This window comes from Eleutherodactylus coqui, chromosome 4, assembly GCF_035609145.1.
Source record: "Eleutherodactylus coqui strain aEleCoq1 chromosome 4, aEleCoq1.hap1, whole genome shotgun sequence".
Classification (NCBI taxonomy): Eukaryota; Metazoa; Chordata; class Amphibia; order Anura; family Eleutherodactylidae; genus Eleutherodactylus; species Eleutherodactylus coqui.
The window spans coordinates 281,032,662-281,047,809 of NC_089840.1; positions in this window are offsets into that span (position 1 = coordinate 281,032,662).

Below are 15,148 nucleotides of genomic sequence, written 5' to 3' on the forward strand. Positions count from 1 at the left end.
TATCTAATGACCTATCACTAGAGATGAGCGAACACCAAAATGTTCGGGTGCTCGTTATTCGGAACGAACTTCCCGCGATGCTCGAGGGTTCGTTTTGAACAACGAACCCCATTGAAGTCAATGGGCGACGAGAGCATTTTTGTATTTCGCCGATGCTCGCTAAGGTTTTCATGTGTGAAAATCTGGGCAATTCAAGAAAGTGATGGGAATGACACAGAAACGGATAGGGCAGGCGAGGGGCTACATGTTGGGCTGCATCTCAAGTTCACAGGTCCCACTATTAAGCCACAATACCGGCAAGAGTGGCCCCCCCCCCCCTCCCAACAACTTTTACTTCTGAAAAGCCCTCATTAGCATGGCATACCTTTGCTAAGCACCACACTAGCTACAACAAAGCACAATCACTGCCTGGATGACACTCCGCTGCCACTTCTCCTGGGTTACATGCTGACCAACCGCCCCCCTCCCCCCCACAGCGCACACCAAAGTGTCCCTGCGCAGCCTTCAGCTGCCCTCATGCCACGCCACACTCATGTCTATTTAGAAGTGCGTCTGCCATGAGGAGGAACCGCAGGCACACACTGCAGAGGGTTGGCACGGCTAGGCAGCGACCCTCTTTAAAAGTGGCGGGGCGATAGCCCACAATGCTGTACAGAAGCAATGAGAAATAGAATCCTGTGCCACCGCCATCAGGAGCTGCACACGTAGGCATAGCAATGGGGAATCTATGTGCCACACACTATTCATTCTGTCAAGGTGTCTGCATGCCCCAGTTAGACCGGGCTTTTTAATTCATAGACACAGGCAGGTACAACTCCCTATTGTGAAGTCCCTGTGGACCGACAGCATGGGTGGGTGCCAGGAAGCCACCGGCGGTACATAGAAATATCCCATTGCATTGCCCAACACAGCTGAGGTAGTAATGTCGTGCGTAATACAGGTGGGCTTCGGCCCACACTGCATGCCCCAGTCTGACCGGGGTTCTTTACAAGTGGACACATGTAGGTTACACTCCCTGTGGACCCACTGCCTGGGTGGGTGCCAGGAAGCCACCGGCGGTACATAGAAATATCCCATTGCATTGCCCAACACAGCTGAGGTAGTAATGTTGTGCGTAATACAGGTGGGCTTCGGCCCACACTGCATGCCCCAGTCAGACTGGGGTTCTTTAGAAGTGTACAGATGTATTAAAAACTCCGTGTGCACCTACAGCATGGGTGGCTCCCTGGAACCCACCGGCGGTACACAAAAATATCCCATTGCATTGCCCAACACAGCTGAGGTAACGTCAGCTGGAATGCAGGTGGGCAAAAAATTAATTTGATTACACTGTAGGCGAGGGCCCACAAAAATTGCTGTATCAACAGTACTAATGTACATCCCAAAAATTGGCCATGGCCAGCCAAGAGGGCAGGTGAAACCCATTAATCGCTTTGGTTAATGTGGCTTAAGTGGTAACTAGGCCTGGAGGCAGCCCAGTGTAACGAAAAATTGGTTCAAGTTACAGTTCCAACGCTTTTAAGCGCATTGAAACGTATAAAAATTGTTCAGAAAAATTATTTGAGTGAGCCTTGTGGCCCTAAGAAAAATTGCCCGTTCAGCGTGATTACGTGAGGTTTCAGGAGGAGGAGCAGGAGGAGGAGGAGGAATATTAGACACAGATTGATGAAGCAGAAATGTCCCAGTTTTGGATGGTGAGAGAGAACGTAGCTTCCATCCGCGGGTGCAGCCTACGTATTGCTTACGTATCGCTGCTGTCCGCTGGTGGAGAACAGAAGTCTGGGGAAATCCAGCCTTTGTTCATCTTGATGAGTGTTAGCCTGTCGGCACTGTCGGTTGACAAGCGGCTACGCTTATCTGTGATGATTCCCCCAGCCGCACTAAACACCCTCTCCGACAAGACGCTAGCCGCAGGACAAGCAAGCACCTCCAGGGCATACAGCGCTAGTTCAGGCCACGTGTCCAGCTTCGACACCCAGTAGTTGTAGGGGGCAGAGGCGTCACCAAGGATGGTCGTGCGATCCGCTACGTACTCCCTCACCATCCTTTTACAGTGCTCCCGCCGACTCAGCCGTGACTGGGGAGCGGTGACACAGTCTTGGTGGGGAGCTATAAAGCTGGCCAGGCCCTTAAAGACTGTTGCACTGCCTGGGATGTACATGCTGCTCGATCTACGCACATCCCCTGCTACCTTGCCCTCGGTACTGCGCCTTCTGCCACTAGCGCTGTCGGCTGGGAATTTTACCATCAGCTTGTCCGCAAGGGTCCTGTGGTATAGCAACACTCTCGAACCCCTTTCCTCTTCGGGAATCAGAGTGGGCAGGTTCTCCTTATACGTGGATCGAGCAGTGTGTACACCCAGTAATCCGTCGTGGCAAGAATGCGTGCAACGCGAGGGTCACGAGAAAGGCATCCTAACATGAAGTCAGCCATGTGTGCCAGGGTACCTGTACGCAACACATGGCTGTCTTCACTAGGAAGATCACTTTCAGGATCCTCCTCCTCCTCCTCCTCCTCCTCCTCAGGCCATACACGCTGAAAGGATGACAGGCAATCAGCCGGTGTACCGTCAGCAGCGGCGGAAGCTGTCTCTTCCCCCTCCTCCTCATCCTCCTCATGCTCCTCCTCCTCCTCCTGTACGCGCTGAGAAATAGACAGGAGGGTGCCCTGACTATCCAGCGGCATACTGTCTTCCCCCGCCCCCGTTTCCGAGCGCAAAGCAGCTGCCTTTATGGTTTGCAGGGAATTTCTCAAGATGCATAGCAGAGGAATGGTGACGCTAATGATTGTAGCATCGCCGCTCACCACCTGGGTAGACTCCTCAAAATTACCAAGGACATGGCAGATGTCTGCCAACCAGGCCCACTCTTCTGAAAGGAATTGAGGAGGCTGACTCCCACTGCGCCGCCCATGTTGGAGTTGGTATTCGACTATAGCTCTACGTTGTTCATAGAGCCTGGCCAACATGTGGAGCGTAGAGTTCCACCGTGTGGGCACGTCGCACAGCAGTCGGTGCACTGGCAGCTTAAAGTGATGTTGCAGGGTGCGCAGGGTGGCAGCGTCCGTGTGGGACTTGCGGAAATGTGCGCAGAGCCGGCGCGCCTTTCCGAGCAGGTCTGACAAGCGTGGGTAGCTTTTCAGAAAGCGCTGAACCACCAAATTAAAGACGTGGGCCAGGCATGGCACGTGCGTGAGGCTGCCGAGCTGCAGAGCCGCCACCAGGTTACGGCCGTAGTCACACACGACCATGCCCGGTTGGAGGCTCAGCGGCGCAAGCCAGCGGTCGGTCTGCTGTGTCAGACCCTGCAGCAGTTCGTGGGCCATGTGCCTCTTATCGCCTAAGCTGAGTAGTTTCAGCACAGCCTGCTGACGCTTGCCCACCGCTGTGCTGCCACACCGCGCGACACCGACTGCTGGCGACATGCTGCTGCTAACACATCTAGATTGCGAGACAGAGGAGGAGGAGGAGGAGGAGGAGGAGGAGGAGGGTGCTTTAGTGGAGGAAGCATACACCTCCGCAGATACCACCACCGAGCTGGGGCCCGCAATTCTGGGGGTGGGTAGGACGTGAGCGGTCCCGGGCTCTGACTCTGTCCCAGCCTCCACTAAATTCACCCAATGTGCCGTCAGGGAGATGTAGTGGCCCTGCCCGCCTGTGCTTGTCCACGTGTCCGTAGTTAAGTGGACCGTGGCAGTAACCGCGTTGGTGAGGGCGCGTACAATGTTGCGGGAGACGTGGTCGTGCAGGGCTGGGACGGCACATCGGGAAAAGTAGTGGCGACTGGGAACTGAGTAGCGCGGGGCCGCCGCCTCCATGATACTTTTGAAGGACTCCGTTTCCACAACCCTATACGGCAGCATCTCAAGGCTGATGAATTTTGCTATGCGGACGGTTAACGTTTGAGCGTGCGGGTGCGTGGCGGCGTACTTGCGCTTGCGCTCCAACAGTTGCGCAAGCGACGGCTGGACGGTGCGCTGAACTACACTGCTGGATGGGGCCGAGGACAGCGGAGGTGAGGGTGTGGGTGCAGGCCAGGAGACGGTAGTGCCTGTGTCCTGAGAGGGGGGTTGCATCTCAGTGGCAGGTTGGGGCACAGGGGGAGAGGCAGGGGTGCAAACCGGAGGCGCTGAACGGCCTTCGTCCCACCTTGCGGTGTGCTTGGCCATCATATGTCTGCGCATGGTGGTGGTGGGGAGGCTGTTGGTGTTGGCTCCCCGGCTGAGCTTTGCGCGACAAAGGTTGCACACCACTGTTCGTCGGTCGTCAGGCGTCTCTGTGAAAAACTGCCAGACCTTAGAGCACCTCGGCCTCTGCAGGGTGGCATGGCGCGAGGGGGCGCTTTGGGAAACACTTGGTGGATTATTCGGTCTGGCCCTGCCTCTACCCCTGGCCACCGCACTGCCTCTTGCAACCTGCCCTGCTGATGCCCTTGACTCCCCCTCTGAAGACCTGTCCTCCTGAGTAAGCGTTGCACACCAGGTGGGGTCAGTCACCTCATCGTCCTGCTGCTCTTCCTCCGAATCCTCTGTGCGCTGCTCCCTCGGACTTACTGCCCTTACTACTACCTCACTGCAAGACAACTGTGTCTGATCGTCATCGTCCTCCTCACCCACAGAAAGTTGTTGAGACAGTTGGCGGAAGTCCCCAGCCTCTTCCCCCGGACCCCGGGAACTTTCGAATGGTTGGGCATCAGTGACGATAAACTCCTCTGGTGGGAGAGGAACCGCTGCTGCCCAATCTAAGCAGGGGCCCGAGAACAGTTCCTGGGAGTGTTCCCGCTCCTGAGCAAGTGTTATTGTAGTGGAGTGAGGAGGCTGGGAGGAAGGAGGAGCAGCAGACAGAGGATTCGGATTGGCAGCAGTGGACGGCGCAGAACTGCGGGTAGACGATAGGTTGCTCGAAGCACTTTCTGCCATCCAGGACAGGACCTGCTCACACTGCTCATTTTCTAATAACCGTCTCCCGCGTGGACCCATTAATTGGGCGATGAATGTGGGGACAGCAGAAACGTGCCTCTCTCCTAATCGCGCAGCAGTCGGCTGCGACACACCTGGATCAGGAGCTTGGCCTGTGCCCACACCCTGACTTGGCCCTCCGCGTCCTCGGCCGCGTCCACGTCCTCTAGGCCTACCCCTACCCCTCAGCATGCTATATTACCAGTGATTTGATTTCACAGGCAGCTAATAAATTGGCGCAAGACTGCAGGCCAAATATAATTTTTTCCCTTTTTTGAAAACGAAAGGCCCCACTGCCTCTAGTGAATGAATAATCTAAGTTTAATAACTGTGCTGTTTTCCTGCTAATGTGTCACAGAACGTGAGGGTAGCAGAGTTATTAACTGTGGCAGAGCAGGTATTTTTTTCCCAATTAAGGAAAGCAAATGGCGAAGCCAGGAGTAAAACGTAGCTGGGTGCGTCTGATTTTTACAGGTTGCACACGCAGCCGACACGTGTCCACCGCCCTTAGGACGGACAGAGGCAGGACAAATAGAATTATTTTCCGTTTTTTTGCACCAAAAGGCAGCACTGCGTATATTCTATGAACATGAGAAGTTTAATAACTGTGCTGTTTTCCTGCTAATGTGTCACAGAACGTGAGGGCAGCAGAGTTATTAACTGTGGCAGAGCAGGTATTTTTTTTCCCAATTAAGGAAAGCAAATGGCGAAGCCAGGAGTAAAACGTAGCTGGGTGCGTCTGATTTTTACAGGTTGCACACGCAGCCGACACGTGTCCACCGCCCTTAGGACGGACAGAGGCAGGACAAATAGAATTATTTTCCGTTTTTTTGCACCAAAAGGCAGCACTGCGTATATTCTATGAACATGAGAAGTTTAATAACTGTGCTGTTTTCCTGCTAATGTGTCACAGAACGTGAGGGTAGCAGAGTTATTAACTGTGGCAGAGCAGGTATTTTTTTCCCAATTAAGGAAAACAAATGGCGAAGCCAGGAGTAAAACGTAGCTGGGTGCGTATGATTTTTACAGGTTGCACACGCAGCCGACACGTGTCCACCGCCCTTAGGACGGACAGAGGCAGGACAAATAGAATTATTTTCACTTGTTTTACAAGCAAAAGGCAGCACTGCGTATATTCAATGAATAATAACTGTGTTGTGGCCCTGCCTATACAATTCTTTCCCTGCAGTATCAATGGAGGGTGCAATGCTCTGCAGAGGCGATTTTGAGAAGCAAAAAAAAATGCAGCACAGCTAACAGCAGCCTGGACAGTACTGCACACGGATAAATATGGCCCTAGAAAGGACCGTTGAGGTTCTTGAAGGCTACACTCACTCCTAACACTCTCCCTGCCTATGCAGCACTTCTGTCCCTAATGCCAGGTGCAACGCTCTGCTGAGCCGATTTTGAGAAAAAAAAAAATTGCCACTGCTAACAGCAGCCAACACACAGCTATCAGTGGCCCTAATAAGGACCTTTGGGGGGTCTTGAAGCCTACACTAACTACCAATTCTTTCCCTACAGCAGCTCCGATACAAACAGCACTGTCCCTCATCTAACTCACACCGCATCTGAGGCGAGCCGCGGGAGGGGCCGACTTTTATGTTCGGGTGACACCTGATCTTCCCAGCCACTCACTGCAGGGGGGTGGTATAGGGCTTGAATGTCACAGGGGGAAGTTGTAATGCCTTCCCTGTCTTTTAATTGGCCAGAAAAGCGCGCTAACGTCTCAGGGAAGGAAGTGAAAGTAACCAGAACACCGCATGGTGTTCGTTACGAATAACGAACATCCCGAACACCCTAATATTCGCACGAATATCAAGCTCGGAAGAACACGTTCGCTCATCTCTACCTATAACTCATCTATCTATCTCTCTCATCTATCTATCTACCATGCTCGCTCATCTACCTACCTATCTCTGTCATTTATCTATCTACCTACCTCTCTCATCTATCTCTCCATCTACCTACCTTTCTCTCTTGTTAGCGCAATTTTTGCTATTCGATATACTGTGGGTGCCATATTAGATAGGAATAATGTACAGGCCTGGAGACCCTTTTAAAAGAGCACACGTCTAAATCATGTGTGCCAAGGTTCTCCTTTTATTTAGGCGGGTAAAAGTTTATATAAGGTTTTAAATCAGAAAGTTAGGTAATTTAGGATACAGTTACATGATTTTGTGTGCTGGTAGGTCATTCTCATAGGGAGGTATTTGTGAGGTAGCTGTGAGATCATTTACCCGGGAGGAGCTTCCCCTGAGCATGCTCTATTCATTCTTGACTTGTTGTTCGAAGGAAATACTTCCTGTGTTTCTCTCCAACCAGCCATTTCCTGTCCCTTTACATAAAGGCATTCCTAGATGTGTTTTCTGGTTAAAAGCCAGTTTGACCAGTTTTTGGACAAAAAGCACTGCTCCTTCAATTCTCGTGGAGGAGGGGGGGGGGGGGCATGTTCCCTTCCCCCAGAGGATTAGATTAGAGACACAATATAGCATCTTCACAGCTTATAAAAATACAGACAAGATGGTGAACCTCTCAGCCATCTACCACACTCTCATCTACCTACCTCTCTCATCTATCTATCTACCTTATCTGTCCATCACTGCTATATAGTTATGCATCTCCCTGTATAGACTGTATATAATTGCACATTTTGCACACAATTAAAAAATGCATCAAAAACACCTGCAGTTTCTTATAGTGTATGCGGCATCTTAAAAACGTATGTGGTCTTTGAATACCGCATGCAGTTTTTAAAAATGTATTCTTTTATTTTATTTCAAAAGTATAACAAAAAACATGAACACACCCTAAGGCCGCTCTCACACATGCGTTCAGAAAACGCAGTTCTAAATTGTGGCATTTTTACTGCAAGTTCTAGCGGAGTTTTTGAACGCATGGTACAACATTTGACAGCGCTTCTAAATGCACCCCACCATTGTGATGCGTGAGGAGGTACGTTAAAAAACACAAAAATAGAACAGACAGCTCTCGAAAATCGCGGCATTAGGAACACTGCATTCAAGCTCAGGTCTGAGTAACCCCATTAAGGTCAATGGGAGCATTGTACGGTGGTTAGCATGACGCTCGGGGCACCGTGCTAATAGCGGTAAAGAGCAATGAGAGTGGCCTAAGGGGCTACAAACACGTTTTCCTGTAGTGCAGGATGTAGGCATGGGTATAGGGGGTGGGGGAGGCCCTGAGCTGAACTTTTGCACCCGGACCCCTGAGCCTTTAGGTACGCCCCTGCTCTCACCTCTCCTGTAAGCTGGAAGAGTATCTCTAGGGTGAGGGTGAATAAACTCTCCGCCATCTTGTCCAGATTCCTCTCCATCCTTGTCAGGTCAATCAGGATAATTATCTGATATAGAAGATATCAGCCGAGGATCCTGAAAGGGAAGAAGACGAGACAATGTAACATCATACAAAATCCGCTATAATAATACAATTACCGGGCATTCCCCCCTCTTCCCTTCCGCACCCCCGCTGAGCCCCAACACAGCCCCCTCCACACCCCACTGCTCGGCCCCCACTGCTGACCCCCAATTCATTAGCACCATTATCAGCCATCTTCTGTCTTCCTGACTGACAGGACTGCCACACAGCGCCACGCTGTTCACAGCATTACCTGACTTGTCCCACAAACCCCAGACATGCTGGGTGCAAGGATGGAGAGGGGGCAGAGTCAGGTGATGCTAGGAACAAAGCCACTCTGGGTGATACATAGGGGGCACTATAACTAAGTGGGGCAACAAAGGCAGCATTACAGCTTAGTGAAGGCACAAAGGGACTTCTTAATTAAAGGGAAAGAGACATTACTAATTTGTCAGACCACAGAAGATGCATTAGTACTATAGGGGAGTTACTGAGAGGTTAATTGGGGCAGTGTCAGGATGGACAGAGTGTGCAGGGACAAGTCGTAGCTGGAAGAAGTCTTCATGGCGGTCTGGGCCCAGAGAAAGAAGATAAATGGATGACCACAATCAGAGGACACATCACCTGTGATCACTGAAGGTAACTGCACTGTAATCACTAATACTGGAGGTAACTGCACTGTAATCACTATCTCTGTGTACAGCTGGTATGTTTTAGAGCTCTACCATCACTGTGAGGGGATCAGTAAGCCTCCAACACACAAGGATACACAGAATACAAGAACTTCTTAATGTGTGCATTTCTCCTCATATCTACATTAGTTAATCACATTGCAGTGAGGCTACATTCACACGAGGAGCTTTAGATGAGGTTTTGGAGAGTCTGTGAAGAGCAGCATTTAAAAAACAAAAGCACCCCAAAAATGTTTAAAAAAATAAAGCAGAGGGGGCGTGGCCAGCTAATGGAGGAGTAGGACACTTCTCCACAGCGAAAACAGCGGAGAATCGTCCGCGGGAAGAGATACCCCGATACCCGCCGGTGGCCGCACGAAGGGGAGAAGAGATGGAGCAGCATGCCGGGACGGAGACTCAGAACCTGTGGCAGCGGGAAGCGAATCCCCGGTACTCACCAGCGGCCTCGCGGAGGGAGTGAGAAGAGGAGCGGCGAACCGGGACAGAGGCACAGCTTCCGAGACGGCAGGGAGTGAACCCCAGGTACTCGCCAGCGGCAGTGAAGAGGGGGGGGGAGGGGAGTAGCGGCAAGCCGGGACAGAGGCACAGCATCCAAGGTGGCAGGAGCAGTGAGTGCAGCTGGCAGGCCAGCTACAGAGGAGTGGGGAGACATAAGCAGCCCAGAGTCGGGGTCCCCTGGGGCACACGTAGCCCCCCCCTCACATAACTATGGAGAAACCCTCAGGAGAAGAGGAGCAAAAGCAAGCAGCACAGGAGGAAGGAGGCCCACAACAGCCCTGCTTGTCCAAAGGGTCCCTAATGCCACAGAGGGAGACAGCAACGACCCCTACGAGCAGTAAGCCCTGTGCAGGAGAGAAACCAAATAAGGGACTCCCGCAGCACACAGAGAATGGGGGAGAACCCCCACAACAAGGTTCACCCCAGACCAGCGCCCGCTCCCCACCAACGCACGGCTCCACGTCACTGCTCAGCTCCCCACCTCCGCGCAGTTTCTCAGAATTGTATTCCGGGCAGAGAGGCCCTACCATGGGCTCCGCAAACAGCCCTTACCCTTACCCCAACAAGCCAGCTACAGTAACGTCTCAGCCGCAGCAAAGTGACCCACTGCCGCTAAAAAAGCGCTATTCAGAAGAGGCCCAGACAGACCGACTCCCGGGCCTCAACAAAACCCAAATCGACCTAGGGGTCAATTACCAGGGGGAACCCAGTAACAGAGAGAGTCAAATATCAACACTTAGACTATCCACCCAGATCCCCCCCCCAAGCGGGTGGAAGATGAAGACTGGGATTGGAAAAAACGCCTCAAGGATCTCCCGACCCAGGACCACATTGATGCTCTATTCCAGCAACTGGAAGACGCCCGTAAGGAAGATATGGCTTCCCTGCAACACTAGATCCGACAAATAGGCCAGAGAGTAGAGGCAGTAGAAGAGGCGCAGGAGAAGACCACTGAAACCCTAGAAGCCCATAATCAGGAACTACACTTACACTCTCAACAGATAATGGACCTCCAAACCCAACCCTCCTTAGCCCCCACTCTCCCACTTAGGGCTAACAGCTAGTTGAAGCTGTTATTTTCTGCCAAGCTTAGGCAGACCTTTAGTTCTAGGGGATCTACAGTGGCCCCTTTTCGTTTCCGTTTACATTTATGTTGTATGTTTCGCCCTTCTGTTTCCCCCCCCCCACTTACTCTTTCCTCATGTGCCCTTCCACTACCCGCCCCCCCTCCAACCCATTCAAGAGAGAAAGAAAGCACCCACCCACCCGCATACTGAATGGCGAATTTAACCTTTTGCTCATTCAATACTAAAGGGCTGAACAGCCCACAGAAAAGAAGACAGCTCCTCTACCATCTCCACAGAAAAAAGGTGATGGTGGCTCTGTTGCAAGAGACCCATTTCAAAGCGGGGGGTGTGCCAATCTGTTCCTCCTCGTACTACCCAACTTGGCTACATGGCCCCGGCCCCCTCAAAAAGGCGGGAGGAGTCTGCATCGCCCTTCATAGAACCCTCCAGAATCAACAAATTGATTCAGTGATCGACCTGGGAGGAAGGTATATTTTCCTCAAGCTGGAAATACTAGGCTTTGTAATCACCTTTGCCAATATTTATCTCCCAAACCAGAACCAAGTACCTTTTGCAACAAGAGTGCTGAAGGCCCTGACCAACTTCGCAGATGGATCAAGAATAATTCTGGGTGGAGACCTCAATATGGTAATGGACCCCGCCGTGGACTCCTCTTCGGGTAAGTCCTCCGTCTCCCGATCGGCAACCAGGACTCTTAAGAAAAAATTAGACACACTACAGCTAGTTGATTTATGGAGAATCCTACATCCAGAGTCCCAGGACTACACTTTCCATTCAGCAGCTCACAGCTCCTACAGCAGGATTGATTATCTCCTGATCTCACATAGGGTGCCTGCACACGAGCAGAATTTCAAGCGCGTGATTTTAGGCACATAATCCGCCCCAGACCGCAGCCAATATACTCCTATGAGGATCCGCAGTTGTCCCCAGACGGACGGATGTGTATCGCGTTTTTTCACGCGAGTGAAAAAATCTGCGACCTGTTCTAATTTTGGTCGGATCATGCGCGTGAAGCCTCCAATACAAGTGAATGGGTGCGTTTTTTCACGCAGTACATCCGGAGTGCAGCTGCGGATGGAGTCACTGGTTGCTATGACTACAGGAAGTAGGCGTGGTAGGAGGCGTCCCAACACACAGCACAGAGCTTCACAGGCACATTTCAACTGCAGATCTGTCCTTTTAGTCCCCTCATCTACCAGAGAGCAGCCAGCAGACACCAGCCAGGGTGCACCCAGTACCTCCTTTTTTTCCTGGGGGGCTCTTCCTCCTCCGTTACCGCAGTACGTCCAAAAAAAGTTACATGGATCAACCATGCCCACAAAGACATCTGTTCACCGGGTGAAAACATGTTGCCAGAATAATTTAACGGTGCTCACACAAGCAAGAGGGACAGAACGGAGTCTGGGTGTTGGTTTTTAAGCTGTTTTCCAGGGAATGGGCAGTTCTCTAGGGGTTGGGTTTACAATAAGGGTGTCTTCCGGATTTTTCTGTGCGTTTTTTTCCGCAACACATCCGCGTATATCCGCGCGTGATTTTTCACGCATCCGCACCTATCCGCAAGCACATTTAGGTACCATACGCACGTGAAAATCCGCGAGTGGAATCCGGAACGCTCGTGTGCAGGCGGCCATAGTCTTCTCGAAAGTGCCACGTCCTGCTCACACGGAGACCTATCATGGTCGGACCATTCCCCAGTCTTTGCAGGTTTTGCGGGCTGGGGATCTACCCCAAGATACCAGTCCTGGAGACTAAGTGATAATCTCCTAAGAGGCCCCATCTGTGTGGCCGCAATTAGAAAAGAGATTGAAATCTTCAAAGAGTCACATCTAGCAGATCAAACACCCGCGCCAATAAAGCGGGAGACACTTAAATGTATCCTAAGAGATGTGTTAATCTCCCAAGGTTCCAGAATCAAAAAAGAAAGATCGGCTACCCTATCGGGCCTACTAGCCTCTCTGAGAGCCAAGGAAACTGCTAACAAATGCAAACAAAGCGAAGTCCTGAGATCAGAAATCAAATCAATCTGACAACAGATCCTTGAGATTTTAGACCAGCGCTCGTTGGCCCTTAGAGACAAGCTTAAAGGGGTTGTCTCGCAAAAGCAGGTGGGGTTAAGTACTTCTGTATGGCCATATTAATGCACTTTGTAATATACATCGTGCATTAAATATGAGCCATACAGAAGTTATTCACTTACCTTCCCTGCGCTGGCGTCCCCGTCTCCATGGCTCCGTCTAATTTCAGCGTCTAATCTCCTGATTAGACGCGCTTGCGCAGATGGGTCTTTTCCCTTCGGCTCGGTCCGGCAGCAGCGGCATTTTGGCTCTGCCCCCTTGTACGCGTCATTGCGTAGCTCCGCCCCCGTCACATGTGCTGATTCCAGACTCCTGATTGGCTGGAATCGGCACATGTGACGGGGCGGGGCTACGAGATGACGCGTACAAGGGGGCGGAGCCAGAACACCGCTGCTGCCGGACCGAGCCGAAGGGAAAAGACCCATCTGCGCAAGCGCATCTAATCAAGAGATTAGACGCTGAAATTAGACAGAGCCATGGAGACGGGGACGCCAGCGCAGGGAAGGTAAGTGAATAACTTCTGTATGGCTCATATATAATGCACGATGTATATTACAAAGTGCATTAATATGGCCATACAGAAGTACTTAACCCCACTTGCTTTCGCAAGACAACCCCTTTAAAAAAGGGTCATTTGAGTATGGAGACAAATGTGGGAACCGACTTGCCAGAACCCTCCACCCCAGGGCCCACTTACGTATATACCCAAAATACAATCTACCAGCGGCCATCTGATCCACAACACCAAAGACATCCTAGAGGAATTTAAAGCTTACTATGATAAACTCTATAATATCACCACAGACACCCAATCCACAACACCACTGCTTAAAAGCGAGATAGACACTTATCTATCCAATCATGCACCCAAGAGCCTGGCATCTGCGGAGGCGGATGAAGTAGATCAAGACTTTTCACCCCAAGAACTATTAGATATAATTCAAAATCTAAAAGTAAATAAGAGTCCAGGGCCAGATGGCTATACGGACAGATTCTATAAACTATTTGCCGAAGAACTCTCCCCAATAGCTTTAGAAGCATTTAACTTAGTAAAAAGAGGATGCCCATTCCCCAAACAGGTGCGGCAAGCCCATATCACCATCATCCTCAAACCGGGTAAGGACTCCTCGGCCTGCGGGAGTTATAGACTGATATCGCTAATAAACGTCGATATTTAGATGTTTGCCAAACTGATAGCAAACAGACTCCAGAACCTAATCCCTAGACTGATCCACTTGGAGCAAGTTGGCTTTGTCCAAGGCAGAGAGGCAAGGGACAACACCATCAAAACGATGTTCCCAATAGCCAGAGCCAAAGCAACAAAAACCCCTTTATGTCTCCTTTCAATTGACGCGGAAAAGCGTTTGAGAGGGTAAGTTGGGCCTTCCTCTCTGCCACTTCGGGAAAAATTGGACTGGGCCCACGGATGCTCCAGTGGATCATGGCCCTATATCAAGACCCTACGGCTAGGATCAGAGTAAGTGGAACCCTGTCTGACCCGCTCAGAGTAAGCAATGGGACGAGGCAGGGGTGTCCCCTCTCCCCCTTTCTATACATCCTAACCATGGAGACCCTAGCCAACGCCATTTGAAGTAATGACTCGATTAAATGCGTCAGAGTCAGCTCCTTGGAACACAAAATGGCACTAGTTGCCGATGATTTATTGTGGTATCTATCCAACCCCCGAGTCGGCATGCCCCTACTTCTAAAGAAATTTGAAAAGTTCGGAAGGATCAACATATACAAAATTAATGCGCAGAAATCAGAGGCCCTAAACATTTCTCTACCGCAGGCCGAGGTCTCCCACTTGGAGTCGGTACTCCCCTTTCGCTGGGTTGGTTCCCACTTAAAGTATCTGGGAGTCAATATCCCCGCAGAGCTACCAATAAGCTTTAAACTAAACTTCACTCCCTTTGCTGAGAAACTCGAGAGAGACCTTAGCAAATGGAGCCCCCTATATCTCTCATGGAATGGTCGAGTCAACGCAATTAAAATGAATGTATTGCCCCGATTTCCATATCTCTGTCAAACAATCCCGATCGGGCTCCCAAGAACATTCCTGAAAGAAATCAGATCCCTAATTTCCAACTCCGTTTGGAAAGGACGCAAACCGCGTCTGCGTTACTCACTGCTAAAGAGGGGAAAAGAAAAGGGGGGCCTGGGCTTCTCGGACTTTTCCCTCTACCACAAGGCTAACATTGCAAATTACGTCCTAGACATCCTTAAAAGTAGAAGCGCAAGGCTTTGGGTAGATATAGAACACACAGGTGAAATAGATGGCCTATACGGAGCCCCCTGGATTCTGCCCAAATGGATTAAGTCAATACCCAACATCTCCCCCTTTGGCCTACAACTATTTAAGACATGGGCGAGTTTTGCCCCCCAACATAGACTGGTCACAGTCCCAGGCCCCTTAACCCCGCTCATAGCAAATCCCCTATTTGAAGCTACTATAAGCCAGAAG